Source organism: Xenopus laevis, chromosome 1S (assembly GCF_017654675.1).
Source record: "Xenopus laevis strain J_2021 chromosome 1S, Xenopus_laevis_v10.1, whole genome shotgun sequence".
Classification (NCBI taxonomy): domain Eukaryota; kingdom Metazoa; phylum Chordata; class Amphibia; order Anura; family Pipidae; genus Xenopus; species Xenopus laevis.
This window is the reverse complement of record NC_054372.1, coordinates 155015771-155027940: the sequence shown is the minus strand read 5'-3', so window position 1 is coordinate 155027940 and position 12170 is coordinate 155015771. Positions and strand designations below refer to the sequence as shown.

Sequence of the window (12170 nt, the reverse complement as noted above, 5' to 3'; positions counted from 1 at the left end):
AGATATTCGTAGTGGCCGTCTCTGGTGTTAAATGCAGTTTTCCACTCATCCCCCTCCTTAATGCGTATGAGATTATAGGCGCCCCTAAGATCTAGCTTAGAATAGATCTTGGCACCCTTAACCTGATCAAACAATTCAGAAATTAACGGGAGGGGATAGCGGTTTTTTATGGTGATCTTATTGAGACCCCTATAATCTATACAGGGGTGTAGACCACCATCCTTCTTCCCAACAAAGAAGAAACCCGCCCCCGCAGGGGAACTAGAAGGCTTAATGAACCCTCTCTCAAGGTTGTCCTTAATATATTCTTTCATTGCCTGGGCCTCCGGCAAAGAAAGAGGGTATGTTCTACCCCGAGGAGGAATAGACCCAGGAATTAGATCTATAGGGCAATCATATTGCCTGTGTGGAGGTAGGGTTTCTGCAGCTTTCTTAGAAAACACATCAGCATATTCAGCATATGCTTCAGGTAAACCTTCTAAAGAAGTGGTTGCCACCACCTGAGGAAAACATGAACCACCACACTTAAGACCCCATTGCAGAATCTTCCCCGATACCAGTCAATATGAGGATTATGGGTCTGGAGCCAAGGTAACCCCAAAATGCATAGGAGAACCCCTTTCACCCCTTCTTTCCCTCTGCCTCCTATCTACCTGGATGGCAAGTGACATGAGATCATCCAGGTTGGAGGGTAAAGGGTAATTTACCAAGCTATCTTTGACAGAGTCAGACAGCCCAATACGGAATTGGCTACTAAGCGCCATGTCGTTCCACCCAGTCTCCACTGCCCACCGGCGGAACTCGGTGCAAAACACCTCCGCATCCCGTTTCCCCTGGCACAATTTACGAATCGCGGAGTCGGCAGAAGATGCACGATCCGGGTCATCATAAAGTACAGCCATGGTTTTAAAAAATGAATCAACGGAAACACGGGCAGGATCTGATAGGGGCAATCTGAGAGCCCAAACTTGGGGATCATCCTGTAATAGGGTTATTACGAACCTCACTTTTTCCTCGCCAGTAGTAAATGAATGGGGGAAAAAGCTGAGGTATAATTTACATGCCTCTTGGAACACGAAAAATTTTGACCTGTCCCCATTGAATTTATCGGGAAAAACAATTTTGGGTTCATGGGTTTTGGATACATTACCCAACAGAGCAGAAGAACCCACAGGAGTGGCCACAGGAGGGGTGACTTCTGGAGCTGGAGACTGAACAGAAGCATCCAGTCGACGGGTCAAATTGTGGAAACCTTGCATCAGGTAATCTTGCCTCTGCTCATGTTCTTCCAGGCGCTGTAACAGCGTGGTAAGTAGCGCTTCAGTGGTGGAAGTAGCAGCGGCAGCTCGACCTTCTTCGTCCATCTTGGGGCCCGTGATAATGTCACGGTCGGCACCTAACACCAGAACAAACACCAGGCACCCTGGTCACGGCTCGTGCTTCACCAGTAGTGTGACCGCCTTTGGGCCTCGGGAGGAGCCCTCGGCTTACTTGGATGCCACCTGGACTTAAACGAGAGGTGCAAGATGAGGGTTCTGGATAGGCAGAGGGGCACGACAGTAAAGCAAGGACTTTGGACAGAAGATCGCAGTACAAGACGTTAGGCAAAGGAGTATTCAGAACAGGCCGGGTCGAGGCAGGCAGAGAGTAAACGTTATCAGGCAGGCAAGGGTCAAACCAGGAAGTCAATCAGAGGGGTAATCAGAAGCGGTAGTCAGTAATCAGGCAAGGGTCAGAATCCAGAAATCAGAGTAGTCAAATAGCCAGGCAGGGGTCAAAAACAGGAATCAAACAGGATACAGAATATAGCAACAAGCTCAAAAGCACCAGGAACAAATCCTATCACGGGCAATGGTAAACTATAGGAATGCCCTTTAAATACTCTTTTGAATTTGGCGCCTCTCGCGCTGACGTAATGACCTGCGCCTTTAAATCAGAGTGCGCATGCGCGCGCACTAGGGAGCCGGCGTCCCTGCCGTCCCCCCACTAGACCACCAGGTAAGTTCCTTACAGCTAAGATTACACAGGCAACTTTGCCTTTTGGCGACCATTACAAACAATTTAACTTTATTATTAGATCTGTGAAGATTTTATATTCATTGTATTGGGTTCTTAAATTTCTGGTTATTTTTTAGGCAGATAACTCTGCCACTCTGTTACTGGTGTCCTATAATTTAATGTTTCCACAAAGCAGAGTGCTTCATGGCTTCAATTATCTCTGTCACTTGTGTTAACTGATCATTCATTTTGCCCCTATATAAAAAAGAAAACCCAGCCTATACACTAGAACTATATTAACTATAAGCACAAAATCATGCCCATATATCTCAGGTTTTTTTCAGCTTTCCCTCTATACTGTTATGGAAAGTACAATTATCTAGCAGTTATAATATCCAGCCTGGAGATTTATTTGGACAGTCTGAAGCAATATACTGTACCTGGATATAGCAAGGCATGGGTTTTAATTAGTTGGTCAAATGACTCTTTATTTTGTGAAACCTATTAATGGTGTTAGCTACTCCAGCATTTCCTAATCTTTTCCAGATAATTTAAATTGTGTTCATTTTTGATATTTTAAAGAACATCATAGTATTTTATGGAATTCAACATCACTTGTTATTTCGAGGGACTAGGCAGACACAGCTTGGACAACGATCAATAATGAGTTCCATTACATCAATCAAATTGGCCTGTCAGTTCAATCAAGTTGATGTGAAAGGTTGAACAATCATTTAAAATAATCTGAATGTCCTGCAGCACTAGCCATTCAGGCTTTGATATATCTGCTGTTAAATTTATGAAAGCACTTTGCTATATGTACAACCCATAATGCTGCCCCTTAATTACTGTATACAAATTCAAAAAATTACTATTTGATACTGTAGTTTTTCAGGCAGACTGGATGACAAGGGTAGAATATAGACTCAATTAAGCAATATTCGAGTAAAACTTGAGAAAAAAATCTGGGTAATTAGGTTTACAGATGCTATTTAAAATAAGTACCAGTCAAGGGAAGGTTCTACAGACAGTACTAGCAATGATCTCCTGCACCAAATAAAACTGTACGTGTACAGTACAGAAATTACCAAGGAACTTACCCTGGGTTGGTATTTTTTTAAAGAAGTGGAGAGTAGGTCTTGGATACTAGGTTAGGAATTACAATTACTGAGGTGTTCATTATAAATGATCCTTCAAATACAATTAACGTTATGCTCCCATTACTTTTTAAAGAACAAGGAAAAGTGTACTTGCTAATTACCCTGGGCCTGAATTCCTCTTCTGTAGAAAAGGCACCAGCCAGGGTAATTTGCTCCACCATCTTCACAGAAATTGTGAGACGTACTTGCAGCTATCCAAGACTAGTTACATTTGCAGTGTAGGGACTGTGGAAATCAGCTCATGGGCAGTATAGTCGAATTGGACATTTTACAATGCTTTGTATTAGAACATTCCTGGACAACCACAAGAGATCCACAGGATCTCTGTAAATATGGCAGTTTTAAGGCTAAATGTACTGTAGGCCAGGTAAAAATGAAGAAAGTCTATTCACTGAGAATTATACTTTTCCTTGTCTTTTAAAGAAATAAGCCCTAGAAATGAATATGGCTATATTTTATATACTGAACTTATTGAACCAGCCTAAAGGTTGAACATCTCTATAGTAGTGATGATCCAGGCCTTCACAGTTGTCACACACATGCTCAGTGTGCTTTGAGCAGCTGTTGAGTAGCTAAAATAAGCAGAAAATTAGGTTTACGTCTCATATAAGCTTATGCTACAGGGTTAATTATTAAATTATGATGCTAACAGTGATGTTATGAACTTTACTCATTAAGATTCAAGGCAAAGATATTAAAACACCTGGAGAATATTAAGTCACAATGTAACCTTTAAGAGTAAGCAGGATCTAATAACAAAATATTAAACACAATGTCAGCATCTACCCTGTTCTGTCTTTTACAAGGTCCACTTTCAATGTTATGCCATTTATATCTGTCAGCTGATTCAGTCTTCCTAAAAGCTTTTCTTTGTCCTTTATGTGTGGGTCATCTGTTCCTCGTGTTAGGCTGAAAAGTTTAAATGCCACAAGTAAACACAAGTCCTTAAAAAGTATCTTCAGCATTTATCTTTCAATAAAATAGTTTCTAAATGTACAGTGTGTGCTTCTCCAAAAAAAAGTGAGTCTGCGGCACAAAGTGCTTATCCTGTTAAACTGTGGTCCTAAGGGGACATTCCTGCTAAGCAGATGTTCTTCAGATAAAACAAGTAAGGTCTTTCTTAATGCAAATTTGTGATTGATAATAATAAAATTATCCCTATTTTGGTGCATGTATATAGAGGTAAGTCCATCTCTATTTTAAGTGCAGGTATGGGACCTGTTACCCAGAATTCTCAGGACCTTGTGCTTTCCGGATAATGGATCATTCCGTAATTTGGATCTTTGTACCTTAAGGGGCAGATTCACTAAGCCTCGACTGTTTTTTTACTTCGAATTCGACCTTCGATTCGAACGGTCGAGCAATCCTCCGATCAGGTGAATAGTCAAATTCGATAATCGAAGTGGACAAGTACGATTATCGAAGGATGTATTAGTTCGCCTATTCGACTCGACTCGAAGGATACCTTATTTATGAAATCTTCACCCGAAGTTTTATTTGTACCCCATCTTTGACCTACCGAAGTTGATTTTGGACTTCGACGTTCGAATATGATATGGTTCGAATCGAACGGTCGAAGTAAACCATCTTCGACTATTCGATTTTCTTCGATTTTTTTTGCTGGTGCTCTCCACTGTTGTGGGTGTATAGTGACACCTAGGGATCACTTTATAAACTGTTAGAAACTGTTTTTTAGTTGTGGCTGCACTAGAGGTTTGGGGAATTACATTAAAATAAATACTGACACCAGAAACATGTTTGTTTTGGCATCTATCAGAATATAAGCTAAGATTTTCAAGTATCAATGGCTTAAAACATAATTTTTGATTTCTATTTTTTTACAACATCAATTCAAATATTAATTGGCCCTATCTATCCTTACGCTTCACTAAATGGTTAAATGTTTCCAAGCTGCATGGAATGCTGGGAAACACTGGCTTACTTATAAAAACCCCCCCACCAGATGCCATTTGACTAAGAAATTTAAAAAAATTGAATTTTTGGTAGCCGCCATTTTGGAGGCAGAAGAGCAGGATGAGGAGCAGGAACACCTTGTCCCTGCTAGGATCAGGCAGCCTCGTCACTTCAGGAGACCTGTACTTTGTTTGGACGAGTTGTCTGATGGTGAGGTTGTGAGGATGTTCCGCCTGAGTCGTGCCACCATAGTGCAGGTTTATGGTCTCATCAGTGAGGCTATTGAACCTGTGACGGCACGGTCTCAGGCAGTGCCTGGGATGTGCAAGCTGCTTGCAGTTTTGCATTTCCTGGGCACTGGCAGTTTCCAGCAGGTTTCTTCACGCCTCATTGGCATGAGCCAGCCCACCTTTAGCAGGATACTAGCACAAGTGCTCAGGGCACTACTGCAGCACTCGCGAAGGCTCATTTCCTTCAACTCAACTCAGGCAGAGTGGATAAGATTAAAACAGGATTTTTTCCTAATTGGCCAATTTCCAAATTGCCTAGGAGCCATTGATTGCACTCATGTTGCGCTCACACCACCTCGCCATCAGCAGGAGCGCTACCAAAATCGTAAGCGCTCCCATTCCATCAATGTGCAGGTGGTGTGTGATTCCAACATGCGCATCATGAGTGTGAGATCTGGCTTTCCTGGAAGTGTCCATGATGCCACTATCCTGCGTCAGTCAGCTCTCCATGGCCTCTTTACCCGAGGAGAAATGCCGGACGGCTGGCTTGTGGGTAAGTTATATTTGCAATTTCATACAAAGACACTTCAAATATTATTTTAAAGGTGATATGTATGTTTTTTCCAGAAATGTTGCCCTATTTTCAGTCTGGCTACAATAGATGCACTATGCATCTTGGGACCTGTAGTTTAGTTCAATCAGCTCACTTTGTTAGGGCTTTTAATTCTTGCCACCTGATTCAGTTTACAGGTGAGATGTGTTAAGTGGATGATTTCTTAATGGATCTGCACACACACAATTTTTGACATTTGGGGGGAGGGGAATTCCCTCTTTTATTGTGCCGGCAATGTTGTTTGGCTAACAAAAGGGGTAAAGTAAGTACCCCAACAGCAAAGAATTTGTGTGTAGATCCGTTTGTAAAGATTGTACTACTACACAATGGACATAACTACACCATTGGAATAGTCAACACAACAGACAACTGGAATCAATTACTATAATATATTTTGGTTTACATTTTTAGGAGACGCAGGATATGGACTTCTGCCTTGGTTGATGACCCCTGTGAGGTTTGCCCAAACACCTGCCCAATGTAGGTACAATCGTGCCTATCGGAAGACACGTAATATCATTGAGCGCCTCTTTGGGGTGCTCAAATCTCGCTTCCGATGCCTCTCAGTCACTGGGGGAGCTCTGCTTTATTCCCCCCAGAAGGTTTCACAAATCATCACTGTCTGTGCCATGCTGCATAATGTGGCAAGGGAGCATGGATTACCTGCAGACATTGATGATGACCTGGAACCTGAGATTGAGGGGTATGTTGCCAGACAGAGGGACAACCAACCAGAGGGAAGAAGAGTGCGTGAAAGGCTCATCCGTGCCCACTTTTAGTTGTAAGTTGAACAAACCACACAAAAATAGTTAATTTGTACTAGTTAAGACTTCTCAAGGGCCAAATAGTGGTACATATTTTTTTGGGCCCTATTCCTAAGTGCTTTTTTTGTGATTGTTTGCAATCTTGTCAGTTACCTTTCAAACCATGTTTTTCCAATGTAAATCTGGTCATTTGCTTAACCTTTAGCCCTCTTTCACACGAGCATTTGAAGCTGCGCTCCCCTGCGTTCTGTTTTTGTGTTTAGCCCCAGCGGAGCACAGGAGTAGACGCATTCAGTTGTTTGAAATGGGGCTGTACTCCACAAACACAAGAAAAATTTGGCATGTTGCGTCTCAATCTGTACAGCCCCATTGAAAACAACTGCATGCGTCTACTCCTGCGCTCCCCTGTAATGAGGTTTAGTAATGTCATGATCTAGATCAACTCAATAATGTCTGAAACCCATTAATTCCTAGGTCAGTTGTTTGGCCTTAATATGTTTGCCTTGTCATGAGTGTTATATGTCAGGTCTTTATAACCAATCTCGATTATTAGGCCTTATATGATTGATGTGAAATGAAATTGTTTGGAATGGATATCTGGAAAGTAAACAATTTTTTATACTTTTCTTCCAAATGAACAGCCTGCTGATGGTGATGTGCTGGCGTGCCCCTAGCAGTGAATGCTTTCCTGTAACATCTTATGCTGTAAGCAGAAAAATGATGAGATGATAAACAAATTTCCATGTGTATACACATATTCAAGAGAAAGCATTATCTGTACTTGTCATTTCAGCTTTCTGGCCTCCTACTGTTATGGTTGTGGTTCATGTGTGTCGTACTCTACTTTATTATCTTGGTACTTGCCCACAGAGGATACAGACATGGACACTGACTGATTGGCCACGCCTCAAACTCCGTTATTCAGGTATTTAGGAATTATTCAGGGAATTAAAAAATATATTGCTAACAACTTACCATATTATTGATGTGACTTTGCAGCCTCTCCATGTGCAAACTTTTCCTGACCCACTAAATTGGACTCAACACAAGCGACAGATGTGATGAACTGAAAGCTGTTTGGCTCATTTGAACCTGGGTGGAGTCACCTTTCAATAACATATCAGTAAGTGGCAGTGTTTGTTTAGCAATGACAGGCTTTTGTGTGGCTACTTAAATTTGTTTGGATTTGTGTTAATGCATTTTTCTTGTTTGATCCACAGGTATGGCTTCTTCTGTTTTCTTGTTTGAAATGACATTACCCATGTTACTATTTTGGACTAGCACCTTGTCAAAAAAGAAAAACAAACACACCCAGTAATGTTTTAGTGGCTTTACTGACACAATCTTTGTCAAAATCCAAAACCGTTGAACAACAATAAAAAGACAATATATATCAGTAGAAAGTTTGTTTCTTTGTTTTTGGAACATACAATAGTTATTTGAAAACCTTAAAATATGTACCTTAGCTGGAAGGCACAGGAGGAATTTGTTCTCAACATATATTTCAAAATATAGCAGCCCCTATAGACCACTAAAGGGCAAAAGTTTTACAAAGCATTTGTTGCATAACATTGCTAATGCACCCCAGAATTCATCATGGCCAACTTTACATTAAACAGTATCCAAAAATTTGGCCCTGATAAGCTTGTGTCCAAAACAATAATATAACAATCAATATGATGTACAAATGACACTTGTCAATATATGACAATTTGGCCAGTTGAAAAGCATCAACAATATGAGATTAGTGCTGGCCAGGTAGAGTGTTGGACACCCAACAATGCTTGATAGTGCAAAGTAACAACCATTTGTGCCTATAAGGCATATCATACACCTAGGACTTGCTATTGAATGAGCACAGGTGGAGGAGGAGGAGGAGGTAGTAGGCGTTGGCACCTATTAGGAGTGCTGGGTAGCCAAAGTAGGCCAGAGGTAGGCTACATAACTTCTTGTGCAAAGTAAGAACCATTTGTGCCTATAAGGCATATCATACACCTAGGACTTGCTATTGAATGAGCACAGGTGGAGGAGGAGGAGGAGGAGGTAGTAGACGTTGGCACCTATTAGGAGTGCTGGGTAGCCAAAGTAGGCCAGAGGTAGGCCACATAACTTCTTGTGCAAAGTAACAACCATTTGTGCCTATAAGGCATATCATACACCTAGGACTTGCTATTGAATGAGAACAGGTGGAGGAGGAGGAGGTAGTAGGCATTGGCACCTATTAGGAGTGCTGGGTAGCCAAAGTAGGCCAGAGGTAGGCCACATAACTTCTTGTGCAAAGTAACAACCATTTGTGCCTATAAGGCATATCATACACCTAGGACTTGTTATTGAATGAGCACAGGTGGAGGAGGAGGAGGAGGAGGTAGTAAGCGTTGGCACCTATTAGGAGTGCTGGGTAGCCAAAGTAGGCCAGAGGTAGGCCACATAACTTCTTGTGCAAAGTAACAACCATTTGTGCCTATAAGGCATATCATACACCTAGGACTTGCTATTGAATGAGCACAGGTGGAGGAGGAGGAGGTAGTAGGCGTTGGCACCTATTAGGAGTGCTGGGTAGCCAAAGTAGGCCACATAACTTCTTGTGCAAAGTAACAACCATTTGTGCCTATAAGGCATATCATACACCTAGGACTTGCTATTGAATGAGCACAGGTGGAGGAGGAGGAGGAGGAGGTAGTAGGCGTTGGCACCTATTAGGAGTGCTGGGTAGCCAAAGTAGGCCAGAGGTAGGCCACATAACTTCTTGTGCAAAGTAACAACCATTTGTGCCTATAAGGCATATCATACACCTAGGACTTGCTATTGAATGAGCACAGGTGGAGGAGGAGGAGGAGGAGGAGGTAGTAGACGTTGGCACCTATTAGGAGTGCTGGGTAGCCAAAGTAGGCCAGAGGTAGGCCACATAACTTCTTGTGCAAAGTAACAACCATTTGTGCCTATAAGGCATATCATACACCTAGGACTTGCTATTGAATGAGCACAGGTGGAGGAGGAGGAGGTAGTAGGCGTTGGCACCTATTAGGAGTGCTGGGTAGCCAAAGTAGGCCAGAGGTAGGCCACATAACTTCTTGTGCAAAGTAACAACCATTTGTGCCTATAAGGCATATCATACACCTAGGACTTGCTATTGAATGAGCACAGGTGGAGGAGGAGGAGGAGGTAGTAAGCGTTGGCACCTATTAGGAGTGCTGGGTAGCCAAAGTAGGCCAGAGGTAGGCCACATAACTTCTTGTGCAAAGTAACAACCATTTGTGCCTATAAGGCATATCATACACCTAGGACTTGCTATTGAATGAGCACAGGTGGAGGAGGAGGAGGAGGTAGTAGGCGTTGGCACCTATTAGGAGTGCTGGGTAGCCAAAGTAGGCCAGAGGTAGCATATGTTAACATATGTTATGTTTGAAGTAATTAGTGAAAAATACACAAGCAAAAGAGTAGTATTTCAATTCTTTGAGCCTTACATGTAACATTTTTGTCCCAAGTGAATGTTTTGGGAAACACTGCAGCATTACTATAGAAATATGTTAGAGCAAATGCACTTTGATGTTTGTAAGTGCTTTTCCAGATGTTATTGGAAAGGGTGCCAATAGATCTTAAAATGGCACCCCTCAGTGAAGAGAATGCAGCATGGTCTAAACAATGGGATGTGTTGTTTGGATGTCAGTCCCATTGCTGGGTAACGGACAAAGTCACACCTGAAGCGTGAATTGGGCGAAGTTCTTTGCCAGGATAAAATGGGCAAAGAGGCCAGTGTCAGTTTGAGAAGTGACACAGACTGGAGCTAGGGACGTTTGCGCTCGGACAGGACCTTGTCCCCTTCCACGCCCCCTTCCTCTGCGCTGCTGAGGAGATGCAGGGGGTGGAGGGGGAGCAGCAGCAGGACCAGGGACTGGACCCTCAGCAGAACCCCGTGGTTGGTGAGCCAGTTCTCGAATAGCCACCACCAGGTCCTGGATGCTTCTTTGGAGGGTTTGCTCCATGCTCTGCATACCATCACGGAAGGCGGCATGCATGTGAGCAAACCATCTTCGCATCCAGAGACTGTGGCGGCGTTGCTGTTGTATGAGAATTTGCATAAGCCCCACATACTGCCCACGTCTCTTACCCAGTCGCTGTGGTTGCTCCTGTGGTGGTCCCCCAATTGGTGCAGCAGGAGCTGCAGCACCTGCTTCAGCAGCATCACCTACAACAAAAAACAAATATAAACATCGATAAATTTATTGGACATGTGCATAACCCATAACAAAAAAACAAAGGTGGGAAAGGAAGCTCACAAAGATAATCTTAGAAGATAAATTGGTGTTGGGTGTTTCCATGTTTGGGTGTGGGGGGGGGGGCTAAATCATTCCAATACTGGATTTGAAATGGAACATTAATGTGTATCTAGTCAAAATATATGTGTTTTTTGTTTGCCTTGTTTGTCATCAGCTGCAAGTTAAGGAGATAGTATGAGACACACAATGAGAGTGGTGATTGAACCTGGGAGAGGGGAGTGAAACTTGACAGAGGGGTGGTATAGGAGGTGGGAGCAAGAACAGAGAGGGAACCTGCAAGTGGAAAGGGAGACCGCAGAGACAGCATGGAGTGAGAAAACTACTATGAGGCATGAGGAGCCAGAGTAAATCTTGAGACGGTGGATGGCTTGGAGTGAGGGGGAGCAAGATGGACCATGTAAAAGGAAAAAGAAAAGTGTCGAGTCAACAGGTGAGAATGTACGCTGAGCAGAGCCAATAGTCAAGGGCAGTCACAAAGACATCAGTAGGATTTTAAAGTGGGGCTGAGAGAGAGTGAAATAGTAGTAGCGCTGTATGGTGATTTCAGGCTGACAGTCAGAATGGGGGGGGCACAGGAAGAGGAAGGGAGAGATGCAGAGCCAGAGCAGCAGAAGAATCTGATATAATTGACACTTTGGTCGCATAAGGAAATGGCCAAAATGTATATTCTATCCAAAATCTGTCTTTAACAACCTACTGCTTTTCATTAACACTGAAGAGGCACATAAAGTAGGCTGCATGAGGGACTCAGTAAATGTGCTTTGCATCTTTGGGACACAGACACAGACAAATAAAGGAAGGGCTCTTACGTCTGGGGGGCACCACAGGTAGCACTGGGCACGCCGGGGAGCTCGATGTTCTGTAATGTGAAATTGGACATTAGTAATGTTGCAAACAATTTGAGGAAGCAACTACATTGGCCACAAACACAAACATGTCTGTACCTTGAGCTTGTGGGGCTCTAGGGCTCTCTGCAGCCTCACCCTCTTCCTGGGGCTGCTGAGGATCAAGGTCCTGGTCCTGGTCACTGTCCGTGGGTTGTGGCGCTGTCCGCGGTGGTGCTGCAATTGTTAAGAAATGTGCAAAATAAATTTGTCAGTCATAAGCTACTACAATTGTACTTGTTTATTAGGCTGATGGACAAACCTACAACATGTTTCTGAAATATTTAAGTTAGCCTTTAAAATAATAACTCAAATGTAATGGGTGAGGAA

General features: G+C 42.9%; 1 long non-coding RNA gene across 1 annotated transcript; it reads left to right on the top strand.

Moving 5' to 3' along the window:
- The first annotated feature begins 7729 nt into the window (after nt 1-7729).
- On the top strand, nt 7730-8075 carry LOC121398726. Its single transcript, XR_005964459.1, has 2 exons — nt 7730-7802; nt 7900-8075. It is a non-coding gene; the product is annotated as an uncharacterized LOC121398726 (long non-coding RNA).
- Nucleotides 8076-12170: the final 4095 nt, after the last annotated feature.